The sequence below is a fragment of the Tauraco erythrolophus genome, chromosome 19, assembly GCF_009769465.1.
Source record: "Tauraco erythrolophus isolate bTauEry1 chromosome 19, bTauEry1.pri, whole genome shotgun sequence".
Lineage (NCBI taxonomy): Eukaryota > Metazoa > Chordata > Aves > Musophagiformes > Musophagidae > Tauraco > Tauraco erythrolophus.
In genome coordinates, this window is record NC_141483.1 from 9,319,233 (window position 1) to 9,337,590 (window position 18,358).

At 40.8% G+C, this 18,358-nt stretch overlaps 1 protein-coding gene across 1 annotated transcript in view; it reads left to right on the forward strand.

Annotated features, from left to right (window-relative positions):
• GALNT9 (polypeptide N-acetylgalactosaminyltransferase 9) overlaps positions 1-18,358 on the forward strand; it is a 152,420-nt gene that overhangs the window by 84,173 nt on the left and 49,889 nt on the right. The gene's annotated exons all lie outside the window — the stretch shown is intronic.

An 18,358-nucleotide genomic window follows, 5' to 3' on the forward strand; every position in this document is an offset into this window, starting at 1 on the left:
GCTTGACGTTTGTATAAAGCAATAACGCGTTCTGTCTGGAAAATGAGACAGACTTAGTTGTAAGTGGAGATGCTCCTGCAGGCATTAAATCCCAGGCTGCTGAACACTGGTGTGTCCGAAGTCACCACGAATCACCGCTGCCCCTGTTGCCCAAGTGCACAACTGCCAGTTCCAATGAGCTACGTGGGGCAATAAAGCTTGCAGAAAGCTGTTAGTGGCCCTGGTCACTCTGGTCCTGGCTCAGTGGTTATATCCTCCCAGTAACTGATGCTCATGCCGCTGTGCAGTGAACCAGAGAGATGCAGTGCTGTCAGCAAACAAGAAAACCATGGAAAAGCAGATGAAGAGGACGGTCTGAATTCCAGTGTGACAACCAACGCCTGGTGCCAGGTTTCAAATGTCTGACATCAACTACTTTTCAAACCAGAGGGTTTTCCGAGTAAAAGGTCTTCCCACACAAGAAAGAGAGGAACGTGAAACAGTGTAAAGCAAAGCCAACCAGCTAAAAGATGGCCCTTGACCTGTTCCGACTGAGGGTACTTGAGTTTCTCTCCTACCAAATAATTTATATGATCTTCTCTAAATGAGACGCATGATCTTGTTTCTGGGGCGAGAATCCAACTCCCCACCTGTCTGCAATTTCTTTGAACCACAGCATGTGGGTTTTTCTTTTTTTTTTTTCTTTTTTTTCTATCAAATTGAAGATAACTGTAACCTTGAATGGAAAACAATGTTTTCATCAGCACATAGCGCAATGGTGCTCTAGCATGAAATTGCCAGCAAACTAGAGGACTAGAGCTTGTGAATACGGTTAAAAACGCTCTCTCAAGTGGGAGCATTGGAAATAGCTCAGAAAAGAGCATCTGGCCATTTGGCTTCAATATCACATCATGCTCCATCGAGTGTAACATTCTATGTTACAAACTCTTTCATGTACTAGGACATTATAAAAGCACAAGGCTGGAAATTTCAGAAAAAGATCAACAGCAAAAAAACTGAGGAAAGAAAATGTGTCCTTAGTTTTTCCTGCTTTCTTCTCAGCTGCTTTCTTACAGGCTTAATCTAATCACAGGTTCCTCTGCAATGGCAAGTGTGAACTGAATGAGAGAGAGGAAAAATGCAGAGAAGTTGAGTGTGCTAATTGTGTTGAGATTGAAATAGCTTTCACTTGCCTAATGATGAGACTGAACCAAAAACGTAGAGATAAGCTACAGCTGGTCAGAAACTTTTTCGTGCAACATGTTTTCTGTTGCAAAATAACAGCTCATCCAAAACTCCAAATGTTCTGTAGAACTCCAAATTTTGATGCTGATTACTGAAAGTCTGGCTTGGGCTGTTGTGTATCCAGAGGTGCCCAACTGTCAGTCCTTAGCTGGGTGCCCAGTACACTCGGCAAAAGATTTCTCTGAGCTTTTCGGAACCATCTTGGATCTCTTTAAGAACTCTTAAAAAACAAATAAAGAAATATATATATCTCAGTGCTGTGGAAAACATCTTTCCACTTGAAAAATGAAATACAATAGTGTTTCAGGGTACTAGGTGAAACACCTCTGCTCCCCCAGAGCCGGGGAGATGCCTGTTTTCTAATTGACCTTTTGATTAGCTCTCCAGGTGGTGGTTGTTTTTCTGGGGATGAGAGGTTTAAACTGACCCTCCAGGAAGCATAGAGAGCTTTTAGGATGGCACCAGTCCTTTTGGTCTGAGCTTCTGCAGTTGGAGCAAAGCCTTGGTTTGGGCCAGTGTCCTGTGTGGAGGTCCCTGACTCAGACCAGCAGCCTGGGTAAGTCCTGCAGGAGCAGCTAGGGAATGCGAGACCCACAGCCCAACCTGCTCTCCTCGGCTGTGGCCAGGGCTCCTAGATGTGGTTATGTTGCTGAAAGGGTTTTCCCAAGTACCATCCTCCAGGCAAACCATCTCACTTGGGAAAACCTACTTCAGCCTTAGAAGTGGGCTGTCAGATTTATAGGACCCTCTATAAATCTGGGTCTGGAGATGAGATTGTAGACATTGAAATGTCTAACTTGTCATCTGTTGCTGGGGTGTTACCCTTGTAGGAAAATTCAAGTCACCGTTATTTATGATGTTAAACAAAGGCGTATAAATCCATACCACTGGTGGGTGAAAGTGTTCTTGTCACATGAACATGAAGAAGACTGAGCTGATCTTTGATGAGTTGTGCGTTTGGAAGGGGAAAGTGTTGTGGGGTTTAGATTTGTTAGGTTTTGTTTTAATTCTGTCTGGAAAACTTTGAGTGGTAATATGACGTTTTTACTGTATTTTTTGCAGTCTGCTGAAGAAATGCTGAACTGACTAGTAATTATCCTTGCAATAGTGTTACAATAGAGCAAAACGTGTTGAGCTGACCTGTGAGACAGATACCTCCAAGCTGAGAAGCAGGGAACAACTAATGCATGTACCTGTGTCATTGAATAAAGGTTCACTCCTCCGTCCCAAAAAGTTATATCATTATCTACGTTGTGTGTAATATACAGGGAAAAAAAAAGTAGCTTAACTCTGTGCATGAGAGAAACTATTTTCTGTTGAAGGCAGCAGAAAATTAGCCACCAATGAGAAATTTTTCATGCAAGTCTTCTGTAAATTTGGTTTTAATGACCTGCGTAGTGCAATGGGAATATTCACAACAAAGGACCCCCCTGGACAGGGGGGCTGTGTTGTGCGGCAGGTCAAGCACTTGGCTGGGGAATACTTGCCAGCTGTGTGATCCTGAGGAGTCTGTTTCCCACCCTTCCTCTTTTGTTTGCCCATCTGCAAATGGCAATGGTAATATTCACTGTATAGTGGGGAAAAACAGCACAGGGAATGGTGAAGTTGTCATCTGTAGAATGGCAGAAAATGTCTTTTTGAAAAGAGCACAGATGAGATGTAATTGTTTGTTTTGCAGTTAACGTTTCAGAAAGGTGCTATCAGCCAGGCACCTTGCAGGAAGGTGGCAGGGAGAGAGTTTCTCCCCCAAAACGTTCACAGAGGAATGAGACCTGGCATAGAGGGGCCGGAACAGGGCACAGAGCAGGGAAACAAATCCCTGTTCAGCTGAGCACAGACAGAAAATACACAGGTGTGAGTGTCTGTGGGCATGATGGCAGTCCTTGGTGCAGAGTCAAAAGAGGGAGCGGATGAGAAGTTCATCTGTTGCTACCTAATCTTGCTCCTGAAATATTTTCCTAAGCTCGCTTCAGTTTTGTGGTCTTTTCCTCTTTGGTACTGGTGGCAGCAAGCATTTGCTTGCAGTCACATCGTAGATGAACACCAGTCATCAATTGTCCAAAACAAAAAATTAAAAAAAACTCATCCTGCAGAGGTTTCTTTCAATTCAGTGTCCTTTAAAAGCTTTGGGGTAATGTTTCATGGCAATGTTTTGGGACATGATGTGTGCAGTAATGTACCTTTAGATCATATTGGCTGCCAGGAGTTGGGAACTTGATGACACCATTTGCCACGTTTGTTCTGTTGGGTTTTTTCATGGTTATTACAGTGCTGAATTCCTGCTTTGTTTCTGCACAAATAAAGTCATTTCAGTATGGAAGGAAATAAAAAAAAAAAATTCCAATATAACATTTAAAGTCTCCCTTAAAGAGTTCTAAGATTCTCTTTTTCAAATTTTGTTTCCTATGTAGGAAAAATAGAGAAACATGTTGGCTGGAATGCTTTATTAGCACATTTATTGTAGCTGACATAGCTCCATATGTAGTTTCACTGCTTGCGTGCTGCAGCTAGTCTAGATCCATACAGACAAATTACCTTTGCATCCTCATATGTCATTGTTTCTCTTCCACGAACATCGGATTAGATTGCATGGCAGTGTTGGACATATATATAACATGCACAAATGTGTTGGTCAAAATGCCAATTGCTTTCCATTGGTAACTTTCTTCCAGCATAATGGAAAGGTGGTAGCTATTTAAAAGAAAGGAAAAACAAACACGAAATGGCATATCTGTCATTTCTATTTGTATTCCAGGCTTAGAAAAGGCAGATCTCACTGAAAAATCATATTTAATGTGACATACAGAATTTATAGTGTGAGAAATGCAGCCAAGGAGAACCCAGAGACGCATCGAAACACGTCTGCAAAATCTGTGTTAGGTGCAACTGCGATTACATATTCAAGTGTTTTGACTGTAATAAAATAATCTATTTGCATGTTTCAGTAAAAATCTAGCTGCGTATTTCTACCTAAAATGCCACTTAGATTTCCTCTGCATGTCTAATAGCATGTCATTTGCACAAATGTTTTCATATCAACAGAAAAACAAACAATTCAATAACTTCAAAGCATGTCATGTCCATCGTTCCTAGCAGACTCTGGAGGAGCAGGTAAATAAGTATGCCTCCATTGATCCAAGGGGAAACTGAGGCAGAAGGCTCTAACAATATCTTCACAGGATGTTTGAGATTCATTTGATGGCAGAGCCCAGGCTGAAACTATTTTGAATAGACTTTATTTCCCTATCAATTGCTCTGAACTCAAAGCCTGAAATGATTACTGGATGTTACAGCACATGAATGTGTTAGAAGAACTGCATTTAAAATCCTGTTGTTCCTTTAGGGCATGACTGAGTGAGGAGAGGACAAGGGTGATAGACTTCAAGAAGAATAAGCAAATTCTGAAGCCTGTTCCTGAGCAGGAGTGTGAGAGCACGTTCAAAGCAATTCTCCTGAGATCTGTTTTGTCTGTTCCTGTTTCCAGCTGATGTTGCCACGTTGTGCTGGCAGGTGCCTAGTGGGTTGCAGAGTTTTTGATATATCTTCTGCATTGCCCTTTGCAGCTGGATCACCAGCCGCTGTCTCTGTTCCTCCCCCGCTCTGCCCAGGGAGGGATGGTGGTGTTGTTTTCTGTCTCTTCCTTTGCCTCCCCTTGACTCACCATGAGTGGCCCACGTGGGGCCAGTCTGGCAGCAGTCTGCTGAGGACAACGTGGGGTGTCCTGCTTGTGCTACTGTGGGCAGACATATGTCATATTCCTCCTTCACTCCTTTCCCTCACCCTTTTTATGCCTCAGCAAGAAATTCATCGGCTCCTGAACAGTCGTACTGCGGGAACATGCGGGTACAAGCCGCACTGGTGCGTGTACTGGGTCGACTGGTGGGTCTGTGACCACTGCGTTGTTAATGGTGCCGTTTTGCCTACCCCTCTGTCTGTGGTTCAGCCTTTCCTGCTCATGGTCCGAGTGTTTGTTGCCTGATGCTGTGCCTTTAGCCCAGAGGCGCTGATCTGCCAGACCCAGTGAGCCTCAGAGAGCTGCTGACAAGTTCAGCTCCAGTTAGCTGCAGTTCAAGGTCAAATGGGACTTTAAAATATGAATAAATGTCAGGGTTTGCTGGCACATCGATCTCAGTCTTTTTGATTACTGCCAGATCGCATGAATAAATTAGTCTTGACAGGTGCGATAAATTGTATAGACTACTGATCTCGAGCAGTAAATGTTAAAGAAGGACGTGGGGGTGTGGAGGGGAAGATACCCTCTGCAGACGCTTGTATTAAATGAAGTGAGTTTTGATGCAGTGCTCTGGGGGGGTGATCTTCAGGCAGGAGGAGGCCTTTTGTTCGTTTGAGATTCTGTGCCAAGCTGGGGCACATCTCCCACTGAAGTATTGATTTCCTTTGTCAGAAGGAGTTTGGGTTACTGTGCGTTATGAAGTGAGAGAGCTTCAGCTGCCTTTTCCACCAGCTGCCCAGTCCAGCCGAGGTGGCTTCCAAATGGCTCAGTTTCAAACCTTCTGCTGCCCAAGAGTGGACACAGACAAACAGATCTGTAATAAAAATAAAACAGAAGTAGGGGGCATTGGAAGTAGCTCTTCATATGCTATGATAATATGTTGAACACTGTCAAGCCATGATTCATTTGCATGTCAGATCTTTGCTTTGCAGGGACTTTTTACTTGGAAACCCATGCAGCTATTCAGACAAACTCACGTGATTTATAGCATATGCTTTCTTCTTTATAATTTCCTGTATAACATAACTGAGATTGTTTGTTTCCCTTCTATGCACGGTTTAAATATTAGCAGTATCAATCACTGTTGTTGTTTTTTTTTAAATAAAAAATTATCTTTTGTTGATTGCTAAATGTGCATGTGAAAAGAATTTGAAGATAGAGTGCTTTCTCTGATACCACTTCATCTATGTCTCTCTAAGCACTTTGAGTTTGCTTAAATTTAGAATCAAATATTACAATTCTCTCCAATAGAAGGCATATCAGAAAGCCAGACTTTTTGTTCCAAACATATAGACTTGTTCTTTTCTGTGTGCTGTTATCCCCTTAATTAAACATGCTCTCTTTCTGCAGCATCATACACACATTCTGTCTCCCCATCTTGATAACTCATCTGCATGTTTGCATATATAAGTCTGTGTATACATATTTATATGTATATAGAGGTTATGGACTAGTGCTCATTTTGGGACGTTCCTTCTCTCAGGGCTTCTGCGAAATAGTTGGATTGATGCTGAAACACTAAACTTCATAGTACGGTTAATAATAAAAAATGCACAATTTCAAATACAGAAGCATTTTTTTTTCCAAAAGCAGGAATGTATGGAATACTATATTTTGTAGCAAAAGAATTAAAGGGAGAAACTTTGTTTTGGCATCAATCAATTTTGCAAAATGAAAGCAGAAAAGAATCTTTAAATTAGATGGATTTTCAATTTTCTTTGTGAATGTTCTGCATAGCTCAAATTGTCTTAACTAAAAATATATGATCATCGCTTTTGCACATAAATCATCTCATTGATATACATAATCAATAGCATATGTATAATTTAAAAGGGACTATTATAAATCTGTTGTTCATATGCTGAACTGTTTGAGTGCTGTGATGAACTGATATACCCTCCATATATGTGTAGCGGTAGAATGGAAGGGATTGCAAAAAAGGATTTTTATTTATATAGAAATATCTTTTTATGTAGAAATAGGGTAATGCAGGCAAAGGTTGAGAGAGATAAGGCTGAGAAAGAGACAGGGCCTTTTCTATTACAAGAGCCTCACCAGACGGACGGTATCCATCTCACACCATGCGTATGGTTGGAGTGTTAAGAACAGTGATGAGAAAAAGAAGGTAAAATGAGGTGAGTTGACAGAAAGAAAGGTCAGCCAAAGTGCTGAGAAGTAAGAAGCAAATTGCCTAATAAGAAGGATTTCGAGAATGGTATAGAAGCTCTTGAAAGATTAGCCAATGCAGGCAGGTGGCTCCAAGCCTCAAAATGTGTGCTTTTCTGATTACTGGTATTATAGGGGAAAAAAAATAAAATAAATGTTTACAAAACAGTCGGGAAGAGGATGAAGATTATATTTTGAGGGCGAGGGAAGTATTGTGCTAGACTTAAGAATCAGGCAAAGAAGCTGTTAAAGTAAATAGATAAGAGAAAAGCATTAGCATTTCTAGAATTGGGGCTTCTTGAATGCGTGCCAGATGAAATGAGGAGGGATTTGCTCATCAGGGTCAAAGCATCTTCGCTCCAAAAGGCTGCACAGATTATTAAGGATACCTTTTTGCATGCCTACAAAAGCACTTCTCAGTATTTTCACTCACGATCTGTTGTTTTCAGGTCTTGTAAATGTTAATTCTCAAATGATAAACCCCTAAAGCTTTCAGAGTAAGCCAAAAGAGGAACCCTTAGGGACTTTATTTTGTGCCATACAATATACTATTGTGAGAATGGATTCACGTGATAAGTTACAGCTGTGTGATTTGCACCTAGTGCACTGCTCTGCTCCCTCCTCAGTAATCCACCTGTCCAACCAAAATGCCACTTTCTCAGTAAATTTAAATTTCACTTACATTTAATTTTTGCCTTCTAAAACACTTTTCTAATTATTGTTCTGTGGCACTGGGAGGAGGCTGAGGCTTTTTGCAAACTTCACTACAATCCAAAAGAAGTATCTTTTAGCGCTGTGACAAATTCTTTAGAGCATCCACAAAAATAATTCATCCTTATCCTCATTGCCAATGCTTTTCTTTTTACTCTTTTATAGTAAATATAAAGAGATCAGAATTTATTACTTCAGAAAAGGCACACCAGTCTGAAAAGTCTGAGAGAGTGTTACGTCCATCAAATGAACAACCAGACGAGGAAAAACAATTGAATTTTTCTCTCTACTTCCGTATAATCTACCTTGTACAGAAACTTGATCACTGAAACGTTGTCTTCCCATACAACAGAGACATTAGCAATTCATGCATGCCTGTTAGGTATGTGATGATCCTCTATGGATTTTTATTAAAATATCACCTTCAGTAACGAATTCCTCTAAAGACCTGGATCTAATTGTATCAGCTATTAAATATATTTATGCGGTCAGGTGTCAGCTCTCTAATAGACACATGCAAAATCTCTGTCAGCTGTTCATTCTTAAAGCTCTAGTTTGACCTAACAATTAGAAATTGGTGGTCATATAGTATGTCTTGAAATTTTGTTTAAAATTAGATTCCAAATTCCGAAGGCAAAATGCTCTTAAGCGGGGACAACACCCCTAGAAAACAACATGTGGGCACAGAAATTCAGAAAGCAATTCAGGTTGTTTTATACTTGGCTACTTGTTGAAGGCATCACTGCCCTAGGTTTTAGCATGAATCCATGTTTGTTTGCAAAGATGTATAGTCACTTTAAGATCTGAGGGGTGTGTGTGAAGCTGGATAATAGTACTCACCTACAAAGTCATCCCTTTGAAAATAGGCTATGGATGTTGAACATGTCTTTCTCAGACTGAAATCTTACCTGGTGCCCAGAGTTCTGACTTTGTGGTTCAGTGTGTCCAGCAACTTGCCAATAATGCATTTATTTTCTCAGTCAACTGCAGTAAACTATTGTGCATTGAACTAATAGTTCAATATTATTTGAACTGCCTACATCATCTTAGAAATTTTGTTAGCTGATTATTCAGTTCACTGCCTGTGCTGCTTTCCTTTGTGTCCCCTCCCGTGATGTCTATGACATGAACTGGGGAGAGCATAGTCAGGCTTAACCTATAAAAAGAGAGAAGAAAACAGCTGATAGGGCTTGGATGAGAAACCATGGGAGAAGTGAGTGAGATAAGGCAAACAATAAACAAGTATTTGTGGCAGTGATTAACACAGGCAGCTGTGGACTGAGAGCAACTGAAACACAGGCAAATGCAAAGGGCCAGAAGGCAACTTAATCATGTCCAGGGCACTGTAATTAATAATCTGGGGAGGGAGGGGTGGAGAATCGGACATGTCAAACCAAGCTTTCACAGGCATCTCTTGAAGGAAGAGGACAGGTCTTGGTAGAGTCAGTTTTGAAACCACTTGTGATTGTACCAGCTGCTTCCAATGAACCTGACCTGTCCCTGGAGGAGGGGAATGACATATGAATAATAGATCATGGAGCCAAGCCCTGAGTGTTCTGCACTGAGCACCCAAGATGTTAGGCCAGACCTGGTGTAAACTGAATCAGTCCTGAACTTCCCTGCCCTGCCATGCGAGCAACATAGACATTCTTCTGTCTCCTTCCCAGCTCCTTCCTAGGATGTTTTTAACTTGAGAGTCAATGTGTTTTGCTTCTAGAGTCATGCTGAGGAATTCGTCTCTGGGTTGTAGCAGAAGTAGGAAGTGAGGTTTAGAAAGCAGAATTTGGAGCCAGGTTTGTGGCATCCTGTCCTCAGCAGCAGTTCTTCACACTGTATGCGCTTTTCTTCACACAGGTTACTCATGGTTGTCTTCAGCAGGAAGCAAAGCAAAAATAATTGCTAGAGGAAATGTGGTTTGTTTTTCTTGTTCCTCATTAATCCGTGTTCAGCATCATTTCAGGAGGATATAGTGATGTGCAAATGTCGTCTAAGTTACTTTCTCTCCCTTTCTGTTCCTTCTGCATGTTTTAATTAAGCGTAGCCTGTTGTCCATCTTACTGAAGCAACATTTCCTGTCATGTCAAATGTCAAAGGCAGTTTCTACATGAAAAAATAGCAAATTCTAGCAATTATTAAGATATGTCTTAGACCTTCACGCAAAACTTTTTCATTCTGCATACATTGAAGGGCACTGATTTTTTTATTTTTTTTTTTTAGCAAAGAAAACAGATAGGGAAGGATAGTGTGATCTAGCATTTTCAGTTTAAAATTTAGCAATGAGTCGAGACACAGATAAAGTAAGATATTGAGGCAAATGTGACAGCAAGAGAAAGGAGGAGTGATGATATGGTGATCTGGGTGAATTGCATCTCAAAAGGTAGTTTAAAGATCCCATAATCTTTTCCAGCTGTTTGATAAGTCAGGACAGGGAAAAAACCTCCTTCAGTGGCATTAGCTGAATGCCCACACCCTGTTAGATGTGAAGAAAGTGCTGTGATTTAGCAAAAGAGAAAACACTTAAATAACAAACTGGGATCCATGAGCCTGCTAGAGACTGCATGATAAATCTTTCAACTTGCCTGTATATTGACCTCCTTAAATTGTGGCATGAAGCAAAATGGAGTACTCAGCCTAGCTGGAAAGATGTCTACACCTTCCCCGTGTGTGGGGTGAGGGTGGGATGGATTTCTGCTCTAAGTGTAGGCTCTGCACAGCAGCCACTGTTTTTAATTTGCTGTAGATCTGAATGGTATTTGTTTTCAATACCACTCACTTAAATCCAGTGCTGTTTCACACTTGTTACCACACTAACAAAGATCTGACATACTAACCCTCTCCCTTTCATGCCTTAATTTCTGCACTGTTTGTGGCTCTGTCACTGTGAGGGCTTCATGCAATATTTCCCCTTTAGCATAGACTCATTAGGTCTTCAGTAAAGACTATTTCTATCCTGTTTTTTGCCACTGGTGCTGGTATCCACTGCCCAAAGCAGATAATTAAGAGCGTGAAGAGTCTACATGCAAATAGCTGACTGTTAACCACATCCCTCTTTGTCCCTAGATGCTTTCACAACAGTCTTTGGGGTATAGAACGAACCCACCATCAGTTCTGCTTTATCATGTTCCGATGTACAGAACCAAACCAGGAGTAAGGAAGGTGTGTACATGTAACCACACTGGTTGTACGTCAGGCCCCAGGGTGAGAACCATGCAAAGAAGATGCAGAGGGAGGTACATGTTTGACTTTGGTCAGTTTTCAACCCTGGAAGGCAGGTGTGGTATGCAAGCAGCACTCATTGCATGCTCTCTGCGGTGCTCTTCGGGGTTTTGCTCTGCGCGTGGAGCTGGCAGCAGAGGAAGTGTTTTATGGGGATGATGGAGATGAGCTGCTACTCAAGTGCATGAGACAAATCAACAGGACCAAATCATCTTGAGACCTACAGGGGGGAGGTTGAAAATTTGGATGACTTTCCCGCCTTGGTTCAGCTTTTCTTCTACTCCTAATTCCTTTCTTTCTGGTGAGACCTTTTCTCCACCTTCTGTTTTCTGCTCTTGCCAATATGTTTTATTCTTTTTCATCATTCTTCTATCCCTCCACCTTTCCTGGCTCAGCTCCACTAGGCCTTAATGTTCCACGCTCTCATCTAGCTGTGCCAGTGACTTATGAGCTCAGGGCTGCTGTGGACACCAGACCTCTTAAGTACCTAAGCAACTCCCAGGAAAGCTCATAAATGTCTTTCGCAATGGATGTTCAAAGTAAGGGAAGCATTAGAGGTTTGAGGAGTTTGTTACTTAAGAGAAGCCTAGACTAGATGAGAAGGAGAAAACCTATTACTCAAGAAAAAAAAAAAAAAGTAGTCTTTTTAGTAGCAAGAACAATAAACTAGGGATCCCTTCCGTAACATGAAATGATACTGTAACAGCAATGTTTCAGTTGGAACTGAAATTAATTCAGAAGAAAAGTAGAAGACGCTTATGTTTTGTAGAAAAATTAGCCTTTGTTGATCATAGAGCTTTCTTTTTGACTTCATCTCTGACTGTAAAAAGATGATGAAGTAATTCTAGAGATGCTGTGCGTTTGAAAGAAAAATTTGAAGCGTGCAACAGTGATCTCGGGAATTGAACCCAGAGACAGACACAAATAAAGTCAGATTAATGTGTCAAAGGAGGGCCAGACTCAGGTGCATATGGAGAAGTCTCTGAAATCCTTGACATCTAGAGAATTAATCCTGTTCTGAGATTTGTCTACCGTATCCCTTACTCCTCTGTTATCTCTTGCCCGATTGACTCTTTTACTTCTTTGTCTCTTTCTCTCTGTGTAGTCACTTGTTTTCGACGCTGCCTTCTTTCTTTTCATCCGTTCATCCCCCTACGTATTAGGATGAAGTAGTTAGAAATGATGTAATGCTAATGTGAATCCAACGTTGCCTTTCACCATCCCGATGAAAACAGATCCTGAGGCATCACACTACATGAACATCAGACCACCTAATGCGGGCACGGTTTTTGTACAAAAACAACTGTAGGGTGTAGAAGTGGGACAGAAAACTATTTAAAATTCATACACTGCCCTTACATGTGCCTATAAATCCTGGATATTCTTGGAGATGGGCTAGATCGGTCCTTCTTCATATCCATTACAGCCACATTGTTTAGAGACGGTCTTAATGCTAATAACTGCTTGATATTATAGACAGGTTGATTAATGTGGATGTTTCAGCTTATTTACATGAGTATTCCCAAACTAGTCAGATTGTTTTTGCAACAACTTGGCTGTGGTGGCATTAAGCTGTGGCTGACACTAACTGTGCCAACTTATGTTTTTTGATTGTCAGTCTTTCCTCTAACTTTGAACTGAAACATCAAAGTAGCTTGCTTTCTTTTTTTTTTTTTTAAGCAATCATATGAGTTTGTACTGGTTTGCACCAGTAAGATGTTACAGAAGAGCGTCTTAGGGACTAGTTCCTGTGGGTGTTCCATGTAATAGGGTTTGAACTCCTTAACAAATGGATGTGTGCAGACTGATTGCCTGCATGCAAAGCAGTGTTTTCACTGAGTGGTCTGTGGTTAAATGAGTGAGTCCATGCTCACACTGTGATACTACTGACATTCAATAGTTCTCATTTCCCTGTGTGAAGAGTTTCATCCGGTTGATCAAGGAGTAAATGCATTGCTGTGTGACTTTGGCCAATATCAAACTGTTTAATAATTAGTCACACTCATATGTTAACAAGAAATGGCCAGAAACTTAATCATCAGCAATGCACGAATTTGTGAAAATGCTGCTCAATTTGTGAATTACTTGTAAATTGGAAAAGAGCCAAATCTCATGTAAATGATTGGTAATCAATCTGAGACACGCTGTCTAATATTTGCAGCTATCCTTTTGTTTCATGTGTATTTAAAAGGTGACTCATTTGAGCGTCCATCTTAATGGACCTTGTTTTCCAGAGAATATAAGCCTTGAGTATCAGGGGGAATTTAACTCTCTGTCAACTTGGCTACCCAAAAATAGGAGCACTCTGTCACCAGTGTTTCTCAGTGATTGACAGTCAGTAAGGCACTCTAGAGTGACAACCTAATATTTTTCTACATATCCATTAGCTAGCTTCGAGTGACATCCATGTATTGGCTTTTGATGCCAAACACTCCAGAAAGTCATTTATAAGACTGTCTATATCTCAGACTAGTGCAAGATGAAGCGTTAGATGTCATTAACTGTGACAACATGGTGTCTAGTTTTCCAGCCCAAATTTCAGACATGTATGTATTGTACATTTTGCTGTATGTGGGCATTAGGAATCAAGGAGCCTGATAAATTGCTGTTGGGATTCATTTTCGTAGTCATATCTAGCAATGTAGCTGGGCAATTCCCATTAATATTAATAGGAATTTAGCAGATAAATCTCCTTGAATAACTTTTAGAAAATTTACCCTTAATATGCCTTACATTTCAATAGGCTGAGCTGTGTTTTGAAATTCTATTTGAGAAGGGTAATGTGATAGATATAATAATGAGGGATATGCAAAAACCAGTAGGATGCATATTTCTACGTGACACTGGAAGCTTACAGTACTTTTAAATCAGAGCATCCTAGAATACTATTAATGAAATCCCCTTTAACCTTAAGGGGTAATTTTTTCTAAGTGATCCACATGGGATTTGACTGTTAAATTTCCATTAACAGTAATGGGATTCACAATATTACAAAGCAAGTTCACTACTAGCCATGCTGAAATTCTACCCCCTGCAGCAATTAATCATGCCCATTGGGCTCGTTAATGGAAATATGAAGCAAATTATCTGGCTAATCATGATACGTGATCAATTGGCTCTCCTGCAATAATTGATTGCTGGCTAGTTAAAGCCAACTTGCAGTTTTAGGATTTTATAGCTGAGTGACGAAAGACACAGTGTCCCTGTGGTGGTTGTAAATGCCAAGGCATCTGCAGCTCACAGATAACAAGTAGCAGGTGCTCCTTCTGTTTTCCTGCCTTCCGTCTCCTGGTGTAACATTTTTCCAGTTTCTCTCTGACTCACATCTCTTACATCAGGTCCTGCAGACGCCCCCCACAAGGAGCATTCTTCCCTCATTGCCTTTACCAGAGTTCACTGGTGTCCTGCCGTGGTTCTGTGTTTTCTCGTTCTGCCCAAGCCAGGGACTTCATGTTTGCCTACCTCCTTCCCTTCTCCTCTGGGAATCTGCATTTTCAAGCCGTGTTATGAAAACAGATAAGCTAGTCTGAACGGTGTGATTGTGCTGGAATGAGTTCGCAGCAGCCTTGGCTCTGTCTGTTAACCTGTTCATCTGCTACCTGATAGCATAGGCTTGTGACTGGTTTACTCCATTTTACTTGAACTGTTTTTCAAGGAGCATTCTCTGAGGTTATGGGCTGGGCGGATGTCATATGCCAAGGTCATCCCTCAAATTGCTGGAGAGAGAACTACTTCAATGCGTCAGCTAAAGAGTTCACTCCTCACTGTTGCTCTACTTAAATGTTAGACTGGAAGCTACAAAACTAACCTTTTTTTTTTTAATGCTTGGTTAAATCTAAGCCACTTAATTGATTAGTTTGGGGGCTCTTTTTCTCACTGGCTTTCTGTAAAGGCTTAACATACCACCAAAATGCAGCCTTAGTTAGGCTGCAAACTCAACTCTTCAGGATGTTCTTTGATGTACATTAGAGTATTGTGGTTAAGCTAACTGGCAAACATGCAAATCCAGGAGTGCCATGCAAAATCAATAGCATTTCTTCAGGCAGAACACTAATTTATAGCCACGCTGCACGACTGTGTCGTTTTCCTAATGAATTCTCCAGTGTGCAGAGGTGCACTAAACAACAAAGATAAATACTGGTGTGCAGAGGAGCATAATACAGATTTATAGCCTTAACAGAATACAGAGTACAGATGTTTTGCATATAACCAAGATTGGTTTATGAGCTTTTGCAAGCAGAGGTATCTGTATTCTAACTAAAGACTGGTTTTCAATGGAACTCGAAATGAATAAAGCAACAGGAAACTTTTAAAAATACATTTTGACACCGTCCAAACGGCAGTGTCTTGTGTACCCTGTTACACGTATTTCGTCTCTTCTTGAGAGCTGTCTGATGGCACAGGTTGGGTGTTGAAAGTGGAGAATCCTCAAGATCACTTCAGCAACTTTAAAGCAGAGATGTCATTGAAAATAAGACACTTACAAGAGCACTTAGGCAATTTTTACAATCCCTCCCAGAACGTGTATTAAGTTAGCCAGGCACCAACATATTGAATAGCTTTTCATTGCCCTATTCTGTCATTTGGCATGGAAACATTTAGTGCCTTGTTATTAATTTTTATATATTCAGAAGCCTATTTCTGCAGAAGTCTTGATTATTTTTTTTTTCTTTCTTACTGGGGAAAATAAAACAAACTGCTTCTATTATGCTATGTTTCCATGGGGAACCTTACTAATGTACATAATATACAACAGCTGATGGCAAGTGATGATAAGTTGCTTGTACTACTGGGAACTCTGGAATGAGTGGTTTACAAAGCCGGGAAAGTAATGAAAGTCCATAAACAAGACACTCCATGGAGCAGCAGAGTGACAGAATTTTGGCTCCAAGCTTGAGGCTGTTTGGCTGGTATTGGAAATCCATATAACTTCCTTCCCTCCTGGCATCTGCTACTTTGAGAAGGTTCAGTTCATTACAATAACAAATTTCAGCTAAGCATGATTGCAGTCTGTGGCCTGTTCGATGGATGGCCTTACTGGAGCATCTCATAACTTGGTCTCATGCTACTGGGTGCTACAAGACAAGGCCTTCATGGTCGTTTGTCACTTCCTGACTCTAGGCAGGGTATATTTACTGATTTGTAGTTAATGCAGGTGATCTTTGTAGCCTTTCTGATCAATCCAACCTAATTAAAGGAGTAATTCTCTGGGTTTAGGGCCAATTTACCTTTTCAAGATGGTATGAATGCCTGCAGCTCAACTAATAATGAGGTAACATCTTAAAGCCAATTAAGTGAAAATGAATCAGTAGAGCCCATTAGACTTGATAAAGTTCAATAAGAGCTGGAGCAGGTGAATTTTTTCCTTGTTAGAAACTGGTGTTTTATGGAAAGTTAGAAAACTCACAACAGCTTCTCACACAAGAATGTCAGGCTCTGCGTTTCTGAAAGCAGTCCATCTCTAGCTTCAGCCAGCATATTGATGGTTTCCTAAAACAGAGCTGTCCTTCTTAGAGGTTAGAGAATTAGAGATTCAGAACAGCCTATAAGTAATATTTTTTCTGGATGTTATTTTAGCGAATGTTCTTGCAGATCAGCCCTCATCTATGAAAGGGTTCTATTAATAAAACCAGCTGTGGAACAGGAAGACAGAATGGTGTTATTAGTAACTGCAAAACCCTTTCAAAGCACTATTCATCATCCAAATAATTTACTAAATGGTTTCTGAGAAGAACTATTAATTAACTGGCAAGAATGAGCTACATTAACATTTGTTTGTTGCACTATGTCTGTTGGCCCTGGGGACTTGGACCGGAAGAGAAATTAGTTGAAGAAACACAGGGACAAATTTTAGCTGTCCCCTCCATGGGCAGAACATCACAATTATTCATTCTGTGAAAGCTCATTTGGATTAAGGCCAGACACGAAGGTGCAGTGCAGTAGCTGTTGGAGACTCAGATCTGCCCTCCTTTTGTCCCAGCTGATTCCAACTCCACCGAGCAGAAAGCTCCAGTACAACTCCTCTGTCCCACATCAAGAGCAGAGACAGGCCCTGCTGCACTGGTGCATTGAGGCTGAACAAATGGGCTGCTCCCTGAAGCACCATGGGCCACCTCCACTGTAGCTCTGCAAGTGAAGGCACACAGTCATTCATGGGTGTCAAGTACTTCTGGTTTTGTTGCACCCAGTATGCAGATTTATTATTTCCACTGCTGCTTAGAGCCACAGGTGCCACCATCTGAGGCCAAAAACTGGAATATTCTGTATCACAACCACAGAGTCACATCTAATGGCAGTGACAGCCCGCTGAAGTCAACAGAAGGCTTTCCATTCCCTAAGGATTGTTGGCAGATCAAGGTGTCCAGACATGTTAGACCAAAGCTCCCCATCTTGGTTGTACACATACAGATCTCCCAGTTGAGGCTTAAATTTGGAGCTTCCCCCTCGAATTCTTAGCATTCATTCATTTTACACTGTCTAGCTTTTGTTTTGTTTCTAATCTGTTGTTTTAAACATGTCTGATGATGTTTTTCTGTATTCTAAAAGCAAATTGTTCTTTTAAATAGTCAACTGTGGGAGCTGCTGCTGTCTTCAATAGAGGTGCAGGTAGGCAATCTTCTTCTAGCAAGGGCTCAGGCCATTAGTGGTCTTCTTGCAGAATGAATTTGTACAAAGGCTTGTTATTTATGGCTAAACTCCCTGGTACCAGAATGTAACATAAAAACTGGAATTGCTGTGTAATGGAAAACGTAAGGGCACTGAGCACTGCTGGGTGATTACAGAGGATTTTTTTTCTCCTACCTGACTGACGTCATCATAAGTGTCCTGGCTTACATTGCACATGTGTTGCAGTAGCTTTGGGAAGCTGCTCTTGATAGACTTGTTGTGTGATATCTTTCTGCTTTATCTCTTCCTCCCTCCTGACATTTCAACTCACAAAATTGTATTTCATAGCCCAGTGTCAGTAACTCAACATCAGAAATGAGCATCTCAACAATCTCTCCTTACAACAGAAATTCTCTTGCTCTCCAGGCCTGAGTCAGAGCACAGCTTTCCCTTTAGGCTGGTGAGAAGTTTTCTTTTCCATAGTACTGAGAGGTCCAGTGAGAAACAATTCAGTAGTTGTATTTTAATTAAATATCTAATACTGTGCAAATCCATTTGATGAGAATGAAGAAAGCATTGTCAGTGTAATTAAAATATGTATATGTATTTGTTTTCTCTTCTGAAATGGGACAGATTTGAAGCTTTTATTTCTATAATTCAGATTTGCTTTACCAAAAAGTGCATTTCAATAATCACCATGAT